A 20,207-nucleotide genomic window follows, 5' to 3' on the forward strand; every position below is an offset into this window, starting at 1 on the left:
TCATGCTGCTATAAAGACATATGCACACGTATGTTTATTGCGGCACTATTCACAATAGCAAAGACTTGGAATCAACCCAAATGTCCATCAGTGACAGACTGGATTAAGAAAATGTGGCACATATACACCATGGAATACTATGCAGCCATAAAAAAGGATGAGTTTGTGTCCTTTGTAGGGACATGGATGCAGCTGGAAACCATCATTCTCAGCAAACTATCGCAAGAACAGAAAACCAAACACCGCATGTTCTCACTCATAGGTGGGAACTGAACAATGAGATCACTTGGACTCGGGAAGGAGAACATCACACACCGGGGCCTATCACAGGGAGGGGGGAGGGGGGAGGGATTGCATTGGGAGTTATACCTGATGTAAATGACGAGTTGATGGGTGCTGACGAGTTGATGGGTGCAGCACACCGACATGGCACAAGTATACATATGTAACAAACCTGCACGTTATGCACATGTAACCTAGAACTTATAGTATAATAATAAAAAAATAAAAAATAAAATAAATAAAAAAGATGTTTCACAATAAATATAGATATTTTTACAGAATCTTGCTTATTGCTCAAGTCACATTTCTGTTAAGTCATATATTTTCAAGGCATAGCTTCAAACCCAAGATGTAACTTTTTACCTCTCAATCAAGGTGGATTTTTCACTGTTCCTAAAGAAGCAACATTTATATCACTCCACAGGAGTTGAGGAGTCGTTCTGTATGACACCACAGGTGAGGGTGCTAGGCTGTTGAGGAGGCTCCCATACTTGCTAAATTACTCTTTCATGCTGGTCATTTTAGGCACAAGGTTGACCACCTGTTTAGCACAATGCTCTGGTCCTTTTTAGGGTTGCTTACAGTGGCAGAAACTGCATTGGTGACCCACTGCACTTGTTTACAGTTACTCAGGAGGTTTGAGACCTGGCAAAAGTAAATCTAATGTGAACTCAAAGAGGGAAATACAAAGAATTAGAGCAAGTTAGAGACAGCCTTCCACTGTGCACCATAACTAGAGTTATGGTGATAACTCTGTGTTATCCTAGGCAGTTACTCTCGTTCTCTGGGCCTTTGGAATCCCTGTCTGGGAAATGTGGGAGCTGGACTAGACAATTTCTAAAGTCTTCTGCAACTCTCAAAGTCTGTCTTCATGTCCACAAACTGTATTGAACATCTTCATAGACTCAGACCATCTATACTTGCCTTGCATGCAATAGGTGCTTCATGTGTTTGTTAAATACTGAATGAACATTATATGCAATATTTTTCTCATTCTCTTCCTTCAGCTTACTAGTGGCTGATGATGTGCCATGTAGTATTATGGATGCTGTGGAAGAATACAGCATTCATGGAATTCACATTCATGTAGTCACATTCATGGAACTCACATTTAGTGGGAAAGAGAGCTATGGAAATTAAATTTGGCACATACTTTGCACTTAAATACTGAGTAAATGAATGAATGAATGCATACAAAGCAGACCATGATAAGAACTAGGAGAAAGAATGAAGACGTAAGAATGATTAATTTTGGAAATCCTTGTGGAAGAGGTGGCTCCTGAGTGGAGGAAGGGTAAAGAGCAGCATTCTGTGCTGAGGGATAAGCATGAGCAAAGGGAAAGAAGGCTCTAAAGTGTGAATCATGGTTGAGGGACAAGTGGCCAACTAGCAAAACAGCTTAGGACCAAGTCTCCAACAGCATGCTGAAGGGCACTGACTTTATTGTTTAGACAGTGTAGAACTATCGTGGGTTATTTAGGAAAATTCTTTAGAAGTTGACAATTATAGCAGATAAAACTTTTTTCTTTAAAGGATAATATCTTTTTACAGAGTAAAACTGAAGTGATGTAGTTAAGTACAAAGTGCTGATACTATTCTAAGCATTTTGTGTATATCATCTCATTTAGTTATCACCATGCAGGGTAGAAAGTAGATAGAAATTGTCCCCGTTTTTCAGATGAGAAAATGGAGACTCAAAGAAGTAGAGCCCAGAATTCAAACTAAGGTCAGGTCTGCTGACTGCAAGGTCTGCACTTGCTGCTTCTTTTGCTGCTCCCTGCAGAGGTTTGACTTAGGTTAATTAGCATATCAAACAGCATAAACTGAACTTTTAATACACATGTGACTTTGGAAGACAGGAGAAAGCAACAGCAGAGCTAGCATTACTGATGGTACTTGTTTGTAGGGGCAGAGGCCAGTCCCATCCTTTTGTCTATCTCCCAGAGCATAGCACCTAGGGGATGACCACATGTGGCATTGGGCAGCTTGGACAATGGCCAAGCAGTCCGCCCATGAGCCTGCTCTGTCCTTCCTTAGACAGATACTAGCTTCCTGAGCCTGGGCAGCACCATTGTATCTGCAAAACCCAGACTCACAGTATTGCTTCTCAGCATCCACAGGCCTCAGCCTATGCTGGTGCCCCTCTGTATCACCTGTCCTGTGACTGCTGTCCCTGCTGCCTCTTACCTCTGGAATCTTCTGTTCCTCCTGGGTGCACCTAAAGCCCTTAAATGTAGAACAGCTGTGACTATTCATTCACCATGCTGTCCCTGGGCAGTACTTTAGCAACATTCGGTTTGCCTATTTGTCTATTCATGAATTCATTCATTAAGAAGCTGTATCATGCAATAGGAAGAGTACTGGGACAGTTTACCTGAGTACTAGACAAGCTGCTGACACCTTGGGAAGGCCACTTTCTTCTACAGGCCTCCTTTTCTTTATGGATAAAATAGGAGAATTGCGTAAGGTAATCTTTGAGGTCTCTACTAGCTCTCTCACTTTGAAACTGTTTTATTCAGCCGTAAATTCACACCTTCATCCTAACATGGGGTTAGGGAATGCTTCTTAGAAGAGATGGTGCTTGAAGTGGTTCTTAAAGGATGAGTATGAAGAAGAGAAAGGTATTCCAGGGAATATGATCAACATGAGCAAAAGTATGGAGAAGGCATGGCAACCTGGGGGAAATGAGGGCATCTGGAGGGGAGCAGAGCAGTGGGAGACAAGGCTACAGTGATGGCTACGACCAGGTCATAAAGGCTTTAATGTCAGGCTAAGAAACTGGAACTTCATCCTGTGGGGTGAAGGTGCAGGAAAGGTTTTAAAGCAGAGAAATGACTTGATTTGATCTATTTTTAGAAGCTAGTACTGTTCAACAGAGAAACCTGGGAGGAATGGCAGTGGGTTTAATCTTGTGGCTTTATAAGATATTAATTTGGTAAGTTTGTGCTTTTTAGCCGAGACAAGTTGCTACTGACCTATTGGATGGGGGATGTCATGATTTACAGTCTGACTGTGGCTCCAGAATCCCCATCAGACTCCTTGGCCCAGATTCTGCCCGATTCTAGTTGCAACTCCAGGCCTAAGCCAAAGCCAGCCCTTTTCTCTTCCCATGACAACCAAGCCAAACAGCTGACTTAGGAAGCTCCACAGTGTAGCCTTTGTGGCACGCATGCATGTGTCAGTAGGTCCTCATGTGTGCTCACTGCTTCATAGTGTATCAGGCATTTTGACTCATCAACTTCTTTCATTCTCACAGTAACTCTGAAGTTCTCAGAGAAAGTATAATCCCTACTGTACAGTGGGGAAATGGAATCTCAGAAGGGTTGCATGATTTGCCCCAACCAGCATAATGTAGTATAAGGGGGATGAGGTCTTGAAGTTGGGAAGTCATGGGTTCCATTTCCAGCTCTGCTGCTTAATATCTTAATATCTGACCACGGGCAAGATTGCCACCCTCTCTAAACTGTGGGTTTCTCATCCTTAAAGACTGAGATAATAATAGCTTCTGTATGTACGTGTCATTGGAGCGAATTATGTGGTTTATGGAAAAGCTCTTGGCACAGAGTAGGTGCTCAGAGTGTCTGTTTCTGTTTCCTCTGACTCACTTCAGTGCTCTTTCTGGTGTTTCGCCTTGCTTCCCATATGGCCCTCTTTGTCATCTCTCTTGCTCCTCTATTCTTAAGTCAATGCCACAGACATGTATTACTGGAAATGTTCTTCCTGGGTATACAATATGAAGCTAAGCCTTGTGGATGAAGTGAGAGGACATAGGAAATGGTCCTTGCCCTCACTGCTTGCTACCTGATTATTGTGTATGTTAGGGTGGAGAGGGTTTAGCCTTCACTCTTGAAACAAAGTTGAGGTGATCTGACCATCTCATGATGATCCCTTCTTCCTCCTTAGGGAACTTACTGTATGCCAAGTGCCAGGCTCAGCTCTTACACTGTTTCACTAAGCTCTTACACACACTCTTACATCCACTGTGTGTGTATCTTACGTACACTTCTGTACGCTTAACATGTAACCCTGTTCTACAGATGAGGAAAATGAGGCTCAGAAAAGCTAAACATAGTAAGATCTTAAACTCATATGTGATGAAACCAGGATTGGAGCCAGGTTATCTGATTCTGGAGCATGCACTTTTAAATTAGATTACCTTTTGTTTATTACAAAATAATGTTATGTACAGAGTTAAAAATTTTTTAAAATACTAAAAGCCTTAATAATGGCAATTTCTGCCTCATCTTTTCCCATTCTGTTGTCTGATTTCTGGAGCCAACCATTTTGAATTATTTTGGGGTGTCTATCTCTGTATTTTTAAACTAAATGTCTATTTAAGATATCAATTTTAAAATAAATTTTATCTGTTGCTTCCTTATAAATAAACATTTAATTATCTTATACCACCACCTTCATTTCCTTTCCCTCCATCCCCACCTGTAGTTAAGTCATTAGTCTATTATTATGAGTAGTGTAAATACTGTTCTCACTGCTAAGCCAAGTAATATATCATGATATGGTTCCTATGCTAGACTTTTCTTTTCTTGGAGTTAAACTTGCCTGTTTATTTTTCCCTTCCTTTAATTGACTTTCTATATACCAATTACTAATTGTTCCCAAATGCCTCCAAAACATCTGTAAAACACCTCTTACACGCTTTGCAACATGGTCGAAGATGTCAACTCTTTCAGCAGTCTCCCCATCCCCACTTTCACCACATGCCACTCTGGGGTTCTGCCTTTCTGTTCCACTCTGAAATGGTTACTCTAGGCCTGCACCATGGTTACCTGATGACTTCTCTATACCGTTTTCCTGTGTTAAATCCCTGTTCCCTATCTTCCTCCTTCTTTCGATTAGTCTCATTTTGGTGGGGCACAGGACTCAGTACCTTTCCTGGAAAAGAGGAGTTGAAGGTAAACTTTTTGATTCTTTGAAATTCTGAAAATATATTTACTCCATTTTCACACTTAATTGACACTTTCACTCTTTGAAGAAATCTAGGTGGGCATTTTTTTTCATTCTGACTTTTGCATGCATTTCCCATTGTCCTCTAGCATCTAGTGTTACTATTGAGAAGTCTGCTGCTTTTCCTAATTCCTGTTTCTTTGTACATTGCCATTTTTTTTCCTTGAAATTCTTAGGAACTTCTGTTTACTTCAGTGTTTTGAAATTTTATGATGACATGCCTTAGTATGTATCTTCCTTATTCATTGTTCCAGTGTTTATTGAGCCTTCTCAGTCCAGAGGCTTAGGCCTGTCAGTTCTGGGAAATCGTTCTTGAAATTGTTTTACATTTTTTTCCTTATTTTTCTTTGTTCTATCTTTCAGGGACTTCTATTGAATGTTTATTGAATTTCCTGACTCCTAATTTTCTTATCTTTTCTTTACTCTTGGGCATGTTTTTACTTTTCTTACCACTTTGTGAGAAAATTTTTTGACTTGATCTTCCAACTTTTCTAATGGAACTTTTATTTAGCTATTATTTTTAATTTCTAAGGCTCTTTCTTATTTTTAATCCTTTAAAATAGTTTTCTGTTCTTGTTTATATTGCCGTATCATCTATCATTTTTCTATGGATATTATAGATTTTTAAAAAATGTTTTCTTTTGTTCTCTGCCTTGACTCTGTTTTTTTCCAATTTTTAATTTTCTATTTCTTTGTTTTGGGTTCTGTCCTTTCACAGTGGAGACTGTGCTGGATGTTTTTTGTTTGCCCTGTAGATGCACTATCCACCTTTTTTCACACTCCATATACCCCTAGGGAGGATGGCCTCTTTATGGCCTGCATCAGCTGGCCCTCTTGCTTCTGGTTGGGTTCATCTAATGAGAGGAATGGCAGATCTCAGGACTGAAAAACAATGAGGTCAGGGTATTTATTCTCCTAGCTTCTCCCTGCTTACCTGCTAAAGCTGCATCCCTCTATCAGGGATTCCAGTCTGGTGTCCCTCTCCTTAACTTCACCCTCTTCAATTCACCCTCTCCAAGGGTAACCACTCTTCAGGCTTAGAGGTGGTAGAGCTCTAGTTTTATTTAGTAGTCCTGGAATATAAACATTGTCCATACCTCTGTAAATGGTTCCTTTATTAAACTCTCGCCGGCTATCCAGTTTGATGTGGTCCTCTACTGAGATTCTAACAGATACAGGGATTTTCCTCTCTAAAGATCGATGATCTTTAGCTGGCTGTTTATATTGAAAAGAGATACTACGTGAGACTCTGTGTATGTGGAGAGGGTGCATTGGCTGCCGACTTCCTTGTAAGATGTTTCGACTGAGGAGTTGGGGAAGCTTTTCCATTGGTAAACTTCCAGAGATCAATATTTACGGACTTTTCCCCTAATCTTTTGTCTTGGGGTGTATATGCTTAATTGTTGACTTTCTGGAGCAGGATGTCGGAAGTGGGCTGGGGGGAGTCCCATCATCCTTTACATAGACCATCACTTAGTCACTTAACCCATTTGTTTCATTCTGATCCTCATTCCCACCCTCCAGTGACTCTTTTTCCGGGTCCACGGCTCCCCTGAGTCAGTTTCGCCAGATAATAAATGTGTGGTGTTTGTTAGGTATAGCGAGAGATAGGTTGCCTAGTTACATGTGTTGGTGAGAATCTGGGCATCTAACTACCCCCCATAAATATACTGTCAGGCAACCCCTCTGATTTCAGCCCTATCCTTACCTGACTTTCAAAGACACTTGGTGCTTCTCAGTCCTGAGGCTTTTCAGTGTCTTGTAAGACAAAATTTATTTCCTTCTCACTGTTCCCTTCAGCAGGCACAGGGCTTCAGCCTCCTCCACTCTGCATAGTCAGTTACCTCCTTCAACTGTGGTAGTCATCTGAAATGTGTTGAGCTATCTTGTTTCTCCTTCTATTCCTCTTTTCTTGGTGGATTCATACTTTCTTTATTCCTTTACAGTTGGTTTAAGATGGTTTTGGAAGGAAATAGGGATAAAGTAGGAGCTCAATCTACCCGGATTAATGGAAGTTCCTACTACTCTTTGTAGGCCACAGCTGAAAAGGATAGAGGAAGTGGTCACAGTGGCCCAGAGAGCGCGAGGCAGGCTGGAAGTTGTGTGACTGCGCAATATGACAGAAGGGAAGCCATTCAAAACTGAAGCCTTGGCTCCGTGGCCTTTGTATTTGCAAGTTTTGTGAGTCAGTTCATTTTATTCGAGCAGCACCTCTGAGATGAATACTTCTTGTGAAGGGAATTTACTAAGATCAGTTGGGAACCTACTTGAAGAATTTTTTACCAAATGGCATTACATAGCAAGAAGGGGGAAAAATATGGGGAGCTCTTGGACAGATACTTTTTAAAATTTTAATTTTGCCAAATGTAGAGGGTAGCCAAAGAAGATTTATAGGCTTCTACTGTGGGAAGGACTGCTTTTCAGAGGGGGGAGAAGCAGAATCTTAGCTGATCTAATGTAAGAAGAGCCCAGGGGTCATAGGACCACAGACTTTCATGGTGGAGGGAACTTCAGAAATAGCCTAATCTTTACAGAAGAGGAAGTTAAGGCCTCAGTTTGGAAATGATTTGCCCTAAGTCACACAGCAAGTTATAGGCTATGCCCAGAACTGTCGCCCTTAAGTCCTAACTTCAGCTGGCACATTATACCCCTCTGGAGATAGAAAGTCAGCAACTTTAGAGGTGAGCTCCAAAGGCCCCACCCTTGTTGCTGTGACCTAGCAGTCCATGGCCTCAGGAGCCCTTGACTTGGCTTGTTTCTGGGTAGTTTCTGCTACTCACCCACACTGGAGATGTTATATTCTCCATTTCCCTATGCTGCATAGTTTTGGGTACAAGGCTATGCAGCAGAGGTTTGTACTGAACCAGTGCTATGCCAAACTGTAGACCCGTTTAGACATGTTTCCTTTCATTTCATTGTTTTTGGGGGCTCTGCCAAGGCTCACCATATGAACTCAAATGTAGTTTAAGAAACAAAAAAAGATAATGACTTCAATAGCTTGGCTTTTTAGGAAAGTTAAGGGGAAAGAAGAGTCCAGGAAGCCAACATGCTGTATGATCAACTCTCAAATATTTATTGGACCGTAGTAACAGTAATAGTTGACATTATTGGTCTATGTGTGGTTTTACACATTTTACATACATTATTAATTGATTCTTACATCAACAGTTGGGTAGGTACTATTATTATACCTGTTTCATAGATGGGGAAACTAAGGCAGAGAGGTTAAGTAACTTGCTCAAGGAGGAGAACCTTGTCCTGGGTACTCTGCAGCTTAAGGAGCTGGGAATCTAAAGGCACATGTTCATAATTAGCAATATTCTCTCAAATTATTCAGTAACAGATTACTAGGAGCTGCAAAGGGGTCTCTTTTGGCTGCCAAAAGGCTCCAGCTGCAGCCTGTCTCCATGAAGGCATAGAAGGGGAACATTTCACTTTTTCTGAAAACTGGGAATTTATATACACAAAGGATGATGAATTCAGGATCTAAAGGGTGGAAATATGAACAGAAGTTAACAAAGTAATGTGTAATTGGGAATAAATATAAGAGAGGGCCTAGTGGTAGAAATGGTAAGTCTTGGGTATTGACTGAGTCAGCTTGCACTAGGGAGGCCAGAGCACAGGGGAGCCAGCCATGGCAGCAGAGATGTTGACAGAGGATAAAGGATGAGCTTGTTAATTATATTGCCTTCAAACTGTCAGTGGGATAGGCAGTGGCATAGTCTGAAGACATTCCTATAAAAGAGGCCTAGAGAGGAAATTTGTAGGTTAGGGGTGGGGATGTGGTTTTCAGTATCTTGCATTACAGGACCACGTCTGTGCCCACGCTGCAGAATAACCTTTGTCCATTCCAGAGAGAGCCTGCAAAGTACAGATGGCCATGGTATACTTGGGAATGTTGGGTTTATAGAATTAAAGTGGGTTGGTGCTGGAAAGGATCTCAGAAGCCAACTGTTCCCAATCTTCATCTATAAGTGAAATATTCAAGTCTTAGAAGGGGCAGTGATATGTTTCAGTTGTACGCCAGCCAGAGGACATGCCCAGGCAGACTAAGAAAGCAGATCTCCCAACTCTCAGCCTAGGCCCCTTTCCTTCAAATTGTATCTCAGAGGGAGAATGGCAGCTCCCCTTATCTGCGATTTCACTTTCTACAGTTTCTGTTACCTGTGGTCAGCCACAGTCCAAAAATACTCAATGGAAAATTCCAGAAAAAAGCAATGCAAAAGTTTCACATTCTGAGTAGCGTGATGAAATCTCATGCCATGTCACTCCATCTCACCCAGAATATGAATCATCTCTTTGTCCAATGTGTCCATGATGAATATACTATCCGCCTGTTACTGTATGGGAAAAAACAGCAAATATATATAGTTTGGTACTATCTGAGATTTCAGGCATCCCTTGTGGGTCTTGGAACATGTCTTCTGAAGATAAGGGGGCACTACTGTATTTAAAACTGTGACAGTTTCCAAATCCAGTACTGACTATCCCCTAGTGAAGATGTCTTTTTAATCTGGCTCCTTAAACTGTCCAGGTACCTTTGTTAATCTTCAATTTTAAAATGAAATTTAAATTACCTTAAGTAATTTACTTGCCCTTCAAGGGCTCCAAATGCACATCTATAAAATAAAGATAATACTCTGGCTCTCCTACTCCCCCACTTTACTTTATATAGACTTTCTGAGGTTGTAACAAGTATAAGTATGGTTGGAAAAGAAAGATAATAATTTTGTATAAAAAGTAAGAATATTGTAATTTTAATAAATAGTTTCATTACAATTTTCAAATGAAGTTGATGTGATTTTGAGGGGGACACTAAGTCCATGAAAGAAACTCAGCTCTGCTCCTTCCTAGCCATGCAACTTTGAGTGAATTATAACCTCCTTGAGCCTCGGTTTCCCTACGTAGATAAAGAATGAAAATGCTCAGAGCTACTATGACTGTTAGACGGGATAATATATGTAAAGAACTGAGCTTAGGGCCTGATGCTTGACAGAAGCAGTAAATGCAGATTTCTGTAGCTCCACATCCTTGCCAGAACTTAGCATGATCCAGTTGTCAATTTTTGCCAGTCAAAGGTGAGAAACAAAATGTTTTTCTACCAAAATAAGAATTTAGTTTCAAAGACAGAGTGTGTCAGTCCAGGTTCAACTAGAGAAACAGACCCAGAAGGAGATGCAAATTAAGATATTTTAGGTGAGGAATTGGCTTGTACAATTGTGGAGTCTGGCTAGCAAGCTTGAAATCCACAGGGCAAACTGTCAGGAAGGACAGGCAGTGGCAGCAGAAATAGGAAGTAGGGAAGAGATTTGAAAGCCAGTGCTTGTCAGTAATTAAATGGCCTAATATGAAAAGGATTGAGAAAGGAAGGGGAGGAATGGGCAGAATCGAGGATGTGGTACCCTTTTCTCCTTGGTAGACTGGGTAGATATGTCATCATTGAGAAGAGAGATGCCTGGAGAGAGGAAAGAATAGGCTTTGGGCAAGGTAATGAAATTTTTTTTTTTTAGCATAGCTGAGTGTAAGATGCCTGTGGAACACCCAAATAGGACTACTTGGTAGAAGGTTGGAATGAAAGCTTTCAGCTCTGTAGAGAAGTCAAGGAGTTGGTTCTGTAGAAAAAGCTTAATGAAGCAGAGCCACTTAATTACAGTTTTTTCTGTATGTATATGTACAAAGCATTTCTGTTAAGTGGCCCTGCTATAGGGTATGGTGTTGTGATAGCTTTAATAATGTTATATAAGTGTCACTATTCTGTGATTATTTTTGCTGCTGCAATAATTTGGCCCAGGGCAAAGACTGCTTTCTTGGTCCCCCCCCACCTTTTTTTTTTTTTTTGGAGATGGTGTCTCGCTCTGTCCCCCAGGCTAGAGTGCAGTGGTGTGATCTTGGCTCACTGCAACCTCTGCCTCCTGGTTTCAAGCGATTCTTCTGCCTTAGCTTTAGCCTCCCGAGTAGCTGGGACTATAGGTGTGCGCCACCGTGCCGGCTAAATTGTGTGTGTGTGTGTTTGTGTGTGTGTGTGTATATATATATGTATATATATGTATTTTTTTTAGTAGGGACAGGTTTCGCCATGTTGGCCAGGCTTCTCAAACTCCTGACCTCAGGTAATCCACCCACCTCGGCCTCACAAAGTACTGGAATTACAGGCATGAGCCACCGTGCCCAGCCTCCTGGTCCCTTTTTATGGGGGCCAATTCATCATAGTAGACTTTCCAGATTCCAAGAAGCTATTGCAAAGGTTGAATCCTCAATAGGAACCCCATACATGGATACATGGGAAGGCTCTGTCTCCTTGGGGAGAAACCAGATGGAGTTGTTCATTTCTGCGGAGTGACCTGAAAGCTCATAGCACCAAGTATGATTAATGACTTTGTGTAGCAGCTCGCTGCCCCAGTAAACAAGGCCAGCCCAGTCACGTTGTCTGGAAAGAAGCACTGTGTGCTCTTCCTCAACCCCAGACCTCCTGTCAACAGGTCTACAGATAACAGATGGGGGTGTGGTGCCTTGGGAGATACAGGAGCAAGGGGAAGGAGAGGAAATAAACATTCACTTAACATTTCCCATGCGCCAAGCAGTGTGTTGGGCATGTTCATGATGATAATGATGAAAACAGTGACAGCTAACACTTACTGATTGTTTGCCTTGGTGCCAAGGACTGTTCACGTATGGTGTTTTGTTTTTCTATTTAATCACCACAACAACCGTATGAAGTGGGTACTATTGTTGGCCATGTTTTACAAGTGAGGAAATCAGGGCAGAGAGATTAAATGATTTGCCTAGGGTCACACAATTATTTAGTAATATATATCCAAGGTGGGACTTGAAAAATGTTCTTAAACCCACAGTTCCAGACTCCATGCTACTTCTCTCTGATACTGTCACAGCCACTTTCCCCTCCCTGGTCCTGTCATGCAGAGGAGCAAGACTACAGAGTTCTTTCTCTGATAGTTCTCATGGATTTCTGTCTTCACTTTATTGGGTGAGTGGATTATGGGAAGCACTGAGTGAGAATTAGGAGACCTAGGTTCTTATCCCACCCTCAGTCTGACCTTGGACCTCAGATCCAACCCTCATATTCTTCATCTGTAAGATGGAGATACTTACATCTACCAGGGTATTAGGATCAGATGAATAAATTGCTAGGAAAGTGTTTTTGTAAATGTTGAGAGTTACCCTGTTGCATCTGTACCTACTTCTTTGCTTTTCAGATTATCTTCTTTCCTGTTACCTTCCCTGACCCTGACTCCTTTTGTCCTTTATTATGATGTATGACATTTTTATCACTTAAAAGTCTGTGATAATCATGCTTAAGGCAGGAGGCCACTGAAATTCTTACATAAATAATTCCACCTACCTGAGCCAAATGGAGGGGGTGAGGTGGGGTGGTGTGTAGCAGATTTAGCAGCTGCTGAAGCTATAACCAAGAGAAATCTCCTTGTCAGTCACAGGAATGAATCATTCAAATGGCTGCCTTGCTGGGTCCTCCCAGAGCCAGAAGGTAAATTAGGGAGCAATGTTGCTTTCATCACTCACTAAGCTTAAAATGAAGCTCTGCCTCTTTGAAATGTAGCAAGGATTTCTGTTTGAAAGAGCATGGGTTCTAGAGTCAGACTGCCCTGAGTTCACTCAATTCCCGGTATTGCCACTTAGTAGCTGAATGACCTTGGGCAAGTCGTCTCACCTAACTGGGCCTCAGTTTCCTCCTCTGTACATGCATCTCAAGGTTATTATGTGGCGCAGATGACATCATGGGTTTAAAGGGCCCAGCATGGTACCACACACTCATTAGACTCTCAGCAGTTTTTACTTTGCTGTGTCTCCAAGCTGTGGGAATGAACACCTTGGGGAGGTAGATTTGATGGGGAGTGAAACAACCTGGTTTCCAGAGTGCAAAAGCAGAGAACTCAGTAATAGATGTTTGAATCACAGTTCTATTTTTAGTTCAATCCAGCCTAAGGTTTCAAAATGTGGGTTCTTCCTTGTGTCCCCTCATCCTTTCTGTGTAAGCAGTAGGGTTGGGGTGGGTTGTCCAGCTTCTCTGAAGGCGAGTACTCCTGCCATTTCAGTCATATCTTTTTCCTCATTAGTGTCCAGCACAGTCACCTTGGATACCATCAGCTTAAAAATCTGCGATAATGCATGAATGCAAGTGTTTTACTCTAGTCTTCAGCAAGATTCTGTCACTGCCACGCCAGCCTTCAACTCTCCAACTTTTAAAACTTTGGAGAAATTTCATCCATAACCCTCATCCATGTTTCTAGTATGGCTGACTTCATGACTTTGGGGAGCGCAGCAGTAAATACTTTTCTACCAGGTCCTGTCTCTCCCTTCCCTTCTCAAAATGCACATATCCCCACACAGGGCCCCACAGTCACAGAGCAGCCTCATGTGCATGGGCTCTGTAGAGCATCCTTGTACTCGTGTGTCTTACAGAAGAGGGATGCAAACTACTAGATACACAGGAGACACATAATAATTAATGTTTGTTCATTTTTTCCTTGCAACAGCTCTCTGGTAAGTAGGAATATGGTTTCATGGTTAAGGGCACTGGATTTCAAATCAAGGAGACCAAGGTTTGAATCCTAACTCTGTGACTTAACAGTTGTATGACCTGGTACAAATTATTGAACTCCTCTGAGCATAGGTTTCCTCTTCTGTCAGCTGGAGATAATAGTACCCATCTCACAGGACTGTAAGGAGGAGTGAAAGAATGCTTGCAAAGCCCTCAGCACAGGGCCAGCACACAGTACAGATATATACATAGTAATTGTGACAGTTTCACAGCAGAGGAAATACTGCCGCAGGGAGGATAGCTAATTTATCTAAGGTAGGTATCATCCCTATTTTATATGAAAGGACATCGAGGCTGAGTCAAGCATGTTGTCCAATGTTATAGAGTGAGTAAGCAGCAGAATGTGAACTACAGCCCAGGTCTCCTGACACCTCAGCCAAGTCTCCTAACATTTCACCAGAAGCCTCTGGAAAACTGGAATAAATGCACCCCAGCCCATTTACAGTTGCCCCCCTGGTGGTGGAATCCAAGCCCAGCTTCCCTTCTGCTGAATCCTGCTTTCTAGAAATAGGCTGCCAGTGAAAGATGTATGCAAGTGTATATAGAAATGCATACATATATGTGATAGAGTGGGAAAATATCCCAGGGAGCCATGATTACCAGAGTACTCCAAGAATGCAGTATTTTGGTTAATGGATTTTTCTCAGAGTATTAACCTCTTGGTTTCAGGCCTTATTGAAAGTCATTATGAAATGCATTGCAACCATTCACTCTCTGGTGCTAGAAGGAGCTGTCTAGCATAATTAAATTCTCTTTAGGTGACAGAGGATCTTGGCAGGATGTCCATTTATCACCAGAATGATCAGTTGTGATGTTCAGGACTCTAACAACCCATATGTCTGTCTGGGTCTTTTATGCCCATTATAACATTTAATTATTGCAACAGTCCTGTATGTGTATGTGTGTGTTAGGAGTAAAGGGCAGGATAGGAAGATGATTATCCCCATGTTATTAGTGAGGAGGCTAGGATTTGGAGAGCATGAATGTCCTTTTAGGCATCTGCTATGGTTTGAATATGCTCCTGAAAAGTTCCTGTGTTAGAAACTTGGTCCCCAGTGTAACAGTGCTGGGAGGTGGGGCCTTCGGAAGGTGATTGGGTCATGGGGGCTCCACCCTTATGAATGAATGGATTTATGTCATTATTGCAGGAGTAGGTTAGTTATTGCTGGAGTGGCTTTGTTAAAAATGCAAGCTCTCTCTTGCATGTGCTCTCTTCTCCTTCCACCTGTCTACTCTGGGATGACCCTAACTAGATACCAGCACCATGCTCTTGGACTTTCCAGCTTCCAGAACTGTTAGCCAAATCAACTTCTTTATAAATTATCCAGCCTGTGGTATTCGGTTATAGCAACAGAATAAAAGACCAGGAGAAGATCATGTATCTTGAAAGATACATGAAATGAACTGAAATGACATTTGCTGAGGCATAATATAGTAAAGCAGAAAGAAACAGATTTTTGTGTCACACATACTTGAGTTTAAATCCTGATTTTGCCACTTACTGACGGTATTGACTGAATAAATTAATCTGTCAGGTCCTAAGATTCCTCATCTGTAAAATGGGTCTAATAATGTTTCCCTTGCTGGGGGTAATTTTAAGGATTCTAAGTAATATATATATAAAGCAACCAACATTGTGCCTGGTTGGAGTAGGTCCTCAGCACATGGAAGCTTTTATTATTCTGTCTCCTAGTCCTGTGCTCTTTCCAGTCTACCAAGATGTCTACTACTGTAGATATACAAGGTACAAGGGATTGGCCTGACCTGTCTTCAGCCCATCAAACACCAGAAGTCTTCTTATTAGCCTCGAGGGTGGGGTTGGAGGTTGTTTTATCCCTTTCTAATGACAGAAGCCAGAGACAGCTTTTATTCTATAGGTAAAACTTAAATTTTTTTTTTTTTTTTGAGACGGAGTCTCGCTCTGTAGCCCGAGCTGGAGTGCAGTGGCCGGATCTCAGCTCACTGCAAGCTCCACCTCCCAGGTTTATGCCATTCTCCTGCCTCAGCCTCCCGAGTAGCTGGGACTACAGGCGCCCGCCACCTCGCCCGGCTAGTTTTTTTGTATTTTTTAGTAGAGACGGGGTTTCACGGTGTTCGCCAGGATGGTGTCGATCTCCTGACCTCGTGATCCGCCCGTCTCGGCCTCCCAAAGTGCTGGGATTACAGGCTTGAGCCACCGCGCCTGGCCAAAACTTAAATAATTTTATATCAATACCAGAGCTGCTGCAAAGCAATAAAGTGAGTGTCACATATGACTGTTGTTGATAATAAGTGCCCAGAGTCAGGAAATGCTTTTTGGATTTTAAAAATATGCATAGAATTTGACTAGGAGAACAAGAGATAACTTCATATAGGATCAAAGGTGTGGAGGTAAGGCAACGTAAGATTTGCTCAGCTTGGCTAGAACAAAAATTGTCATTGGTAGGGGAACATACATGATAAGGATGGAAAAATGACTCATATATGCAGCTTCGTGTGTGTATAAACACACACATGTTACTCACATCTCCTATGCATGTACATTGCTAACCTAAAATACTTAGAATTGATTAGAAGCATTGGGTGGATAGATATTATTTCATCTCTCTTTGATTTGTAGGAAAGCAATGTGGTCGGAAGAAAGAGAGCTAGAGTGGGAGTTGGGAGATCCAGATGTTGCTCTTGGTAGCACCCCATTCAACTGTATGATCTGCACAAGACATGGAACCTCTTTGGGCCTTATTATTATTTGTAAAACCATCTGGGCCACTTTTTGAAAATCCTTTGGAGCTATTATCAAGAGCCTTGAAGATGTCCATTCACTTTCATTTATTAATTCATATCCTAGAATTCTCCTCTAAGGAAAGATCTTAAATATGGAAAAAGCTTTATGGTTAAAGATGTTCATCATAGTCTTTTTATAATTTAGTAAAATTAAGAGCTACCTAATTTTACTAACATTTGGAACTGGATAAAAGATGACCTCTCTGCTTGACTAATTTGTAGTGTTTATTAAGTAAGAATTGCAGCATTGGTCATGTAAAAATGAAAACAAAAAGCCATATATGAAAAATATACTGGGAAATATACTTCCCAGTGTAGGAAGCATTGTTGATGTTATCCACACCCTTCATGATCCAGACCCAGATGTTCACATCAGCTCTCTTTGTGCCACCACTATTTACTGTATATAGTGACCTCACTATGGTGACTTTAGGACATTTTCCTAATGAATACCTTTCATCCCTATATGCTTTTATATGTCTGGTTCATTCCTCCTGAAATGCCCTTCCCTCCCTTGTCTAGCCATGAATATCTGCTCTTCTTCTAGTCCTGCTCTGTAGATGTCCCTGACTTCCTAGGTAGAATCAGGTGCTCCTTCATCCTTCTTTCTATATAATTTGTAACTTGACTCTAACACATATGTCTTGTGTTATAGTCTTCTTGTCTGTTTCTATCTCTGCACATAGACTGGGCCTTCCTTGAGGGTCAGAACTGTGTTATCAACAAATCCCTAGGACTCAGCAAAGTGCCTGGCAGTTAATAATCACTCAATATATGAATGAATTTTTACTTTTTTATTTTGATTTTTTGCTTTTCCGTGTTTTCTGCATATTTTATAATGACCCTACATTGTGCTTATAATGGAAGAAAAATAATAGTAATTCATTTACTCATTTACTTTAACAAGGTGACTGGCCTAGTTGAGAGGTTCTCAAACTTGGCAGTGCATAAGAATCACCTGGAGAGCTTATTAACATGCAGATTCCCTGGCCCCTAGACAGACTGCTTGAGTCCCAGTCTCCAGGGTAAGGACCTGGAATCAGTATTATTAGCAGGCTAATAGTTACTGGGATGCTCAGCCATGTCTGAGAAGCTTTGACCTCAGTACTGCTAAAGCCCTTTCAGCTTAAAATCTTTCTAGTTCTTGGATTGGCCTCCTATCCCTTGCTACCCCTGCTGTGACAGGCTTTAGCTGGAGCGCATGTGGAGCAACAGGCCATACAATGGAGAATACCTGTACTAGCTTCATTATTGGGCTCCTCTTCTGTGCCAAGGACTGCTTTATAAACAGCATTTTAAAATATCTATACAATCATATTTTAAGGTCAGTTTTATCATCTCCATTTTACAGATGAGAAAACTAAGGCAAAGAGAAATTGTGACTTTCCCGAGGTCAAATAAGAAAACTTTGGATCCTATGTTTCGATTCAGTTCTGTCAGACTTCAAAACTGGATCTAGAATTTCCCTCACTGCTCCTCCCTGTCCCTCCTCCCCCCAAATAAAGGAACCCCAGCAGGGTCACACGCAGCCCTGCTGAGTGCAGACACCCTCTGCCGTCTACTCAGGCATGTGGAATTAGCATCCTTGGGCAGCAATGCACCACATAAGCAGAGGCTTGCATCTCACCAAATGTGCTCTGGCGCCCACCCACCTGCTTACAGGGCGCAGTGAAGCAGTGGAATTCAATTTGCAGCAGTGACCTAAGAAGAGCTATTTTTAGTAAGAAAGTAGGTCAGGGGCTGCAGCGGTGCTGCCTGAGAAAGGAACAGCCTCCCGTGTCACCGGGAGGCCTGCTCACTTCTCACACGGCCAGTGTGGAGGTGAGGAAGGCAGATCTGACATCCTCACATGACTGCAGTTGTAATCATTACTGTGGAGCCACTAGGGGGTAATACGCACACACATCTAAGACACAGAGGCTCTTGTCTGGGTTTGCTTAAGGTCTTGGCCCTAATCTTCCTCAGGAGATTAGAATCCCTTCAGGAAACACCTCTAACATGGTAGGAGGCTCATCTAATTGTATACCTGCTACATGCCAGCCGCCATTCTGGGTTTGATATGCATTCTCTCGTTTAATCTTTGCAGTATCTCTGCAAGGTAAGTATTATTATCCCAGTTTTGCTGATGTGGAGATGGAGTTGCAGAGAAATTAAGAGATATACTCAAGATCACACTGTTCATGTGTCGTGGAGCCATATTTTGAATCCTGTGAGAGACTTCAGTGCCGATGATCAGATGACCGGACCATCAAACCATGCCGGAGGTGATTTTTTAATTATCATTCTGCCTCTGCCCCAGTTTGTTCAATACTTCAGAGAAAAAAAAAATACAAAGGTGGCTTTCTCCATCTGAACCTATCTGAGTCAGGACAGGAAAGAATACCCAGGACACAGACCCTTTCCCCAGAGGAGAGAATACATCTCTACGTACTGCTGCCCAATCATCAAGCCCAGTAGTTGCCAAAAACAAACCAACCACCTGATTTCCCTGGGCCTGGAGTGTTTCAGAATCCTCTGCCCCACTTGTTCTGCCATGTATTAACTGCAGAGCTGTGGCAAATTGCAGGGCACTCACTGGTGATGCACAGGTGGACATGAGCTTGTTAACAGAATGCAGTAATTGACATATCGTGATTCATTATGCACAGCACGAAGGACTCTAGTAGAAGCCCACTTTGTGGCCAAGCGCTGCTGGCACCACCAACCTTGAGAATTTGTTCCTGGCGCCGTTTTGGCTCTCCAGCTGGAGAGCACCATCCCTTTAGGGGCCAGAAGCAGTCTGTGTCTTCAGTCTTATCTGCCTCTACCTCCAGGCAAGGAGTAAGGATACTTCCGTGGTCCCAGGCTGCATGACATTAGAGGGAGATTATTTGTTCATTCATTCACTCAACAAGCATTTAAAAAAATCTGGCCAGGCATGCAATGGAGAACAAGACAGATAGTTCCTGCCCTTGCAGAACTTAATCATCTGGTGACTATCAGAACTAAAAATTTCTAAGCACCCAATTCCCAATTCTGTAGACCTGGAAGTGGGCCCTCTCTGGACGTTAGTTTCTCATCAAATGAGTAGAAAAGAGAGAATTGTATTGGTCAATTTCTTTTAGCTCTAAGATTTCAGAATCTGTGGTTATGGATTATAAACATGAGTCACAGTATCAATCTTAGTCATTTGTATCCAATGCCAAAGGAAAAAAAAAATGAAAATCTCAAATTTCAAAATCTGGATGGGAAACATGGACACAAGCTAATTAAATTACTTCACTTACAAATGGGAAAAATGAGGCTAAAAGAAGGGTGTGTCTTGACTAGTATATCAATGAACAGAGCCAGGATGGAGAGGCCAGTCAGCTGAGCCCAAGTCTTGAGACACCCCAGTCCTACTGAGGCTGCCTCTTCACTCAGCACTGCTGCTGTACCCCTGTTTGGAACCCTTTCTGCACTTGGCTTTTCTAACAGTGAGCTCTACTGAGTCTTCTACTTATACCTCTAACCACTGCTTCTGGGCTTCCTTAGCAGCCCCAGGGCCCATGGCCTGATGGCCTGAGAGTAGAAAAGGAAGGAGTAGGCTTTGATAGCTGAGCCCCAGAAGGTAAATCAAATTTAACTTTGTTATGCTAAG

The 20,207-nt window shown here is 42.0% G+C and overlaps 1 protein-coding gene across 17 annotated transcripts in view; it reads left to right on the forward strand.

The window, feature by feature from the left end:
* LOC105486966 (secretion regulating guanine nucleotide exchange factor) overlaps window positions 1-20,207 on the forward strand; it is a 241,559-nt gene that overhangs the window by 165,362 nt on the left and 55,990 nt on the right. For 5 of the 17 annotated variants that reach the window (XR_011610786.1, XR_011610785.1, XR_011610787.1 and 2 more), the window contains one exon: window positions 18,675-18,852. The exons of the other annotated variants lie outside the window; for them this stretch is intronic. The gene's annotated coding sequence lies outside the window, so the exon portion shown is untranslated. The remainder of the gene's footprint in view (window positions 1-18,674; window positions 18,853-20,207) is intronic. 17 annotated transcript variants of the gene reach the window in all.

The sequence above is a fragment of the Macaca nemestrina genome, chromosome 12 (genome assembly GCF_043159975.1).
Source record: "Macaca nemestrina isolate mMacNem1 chromosome 12, mMacNem.hap1, whole genome shotgun sequence".
In the NCBI taxonomy this organism is placed as follows: Eukaryota; Metazoa; Chordata; class Mammalia; order Primates; family Cercopithecidae; genus Macaca; species Macaca nemestrina.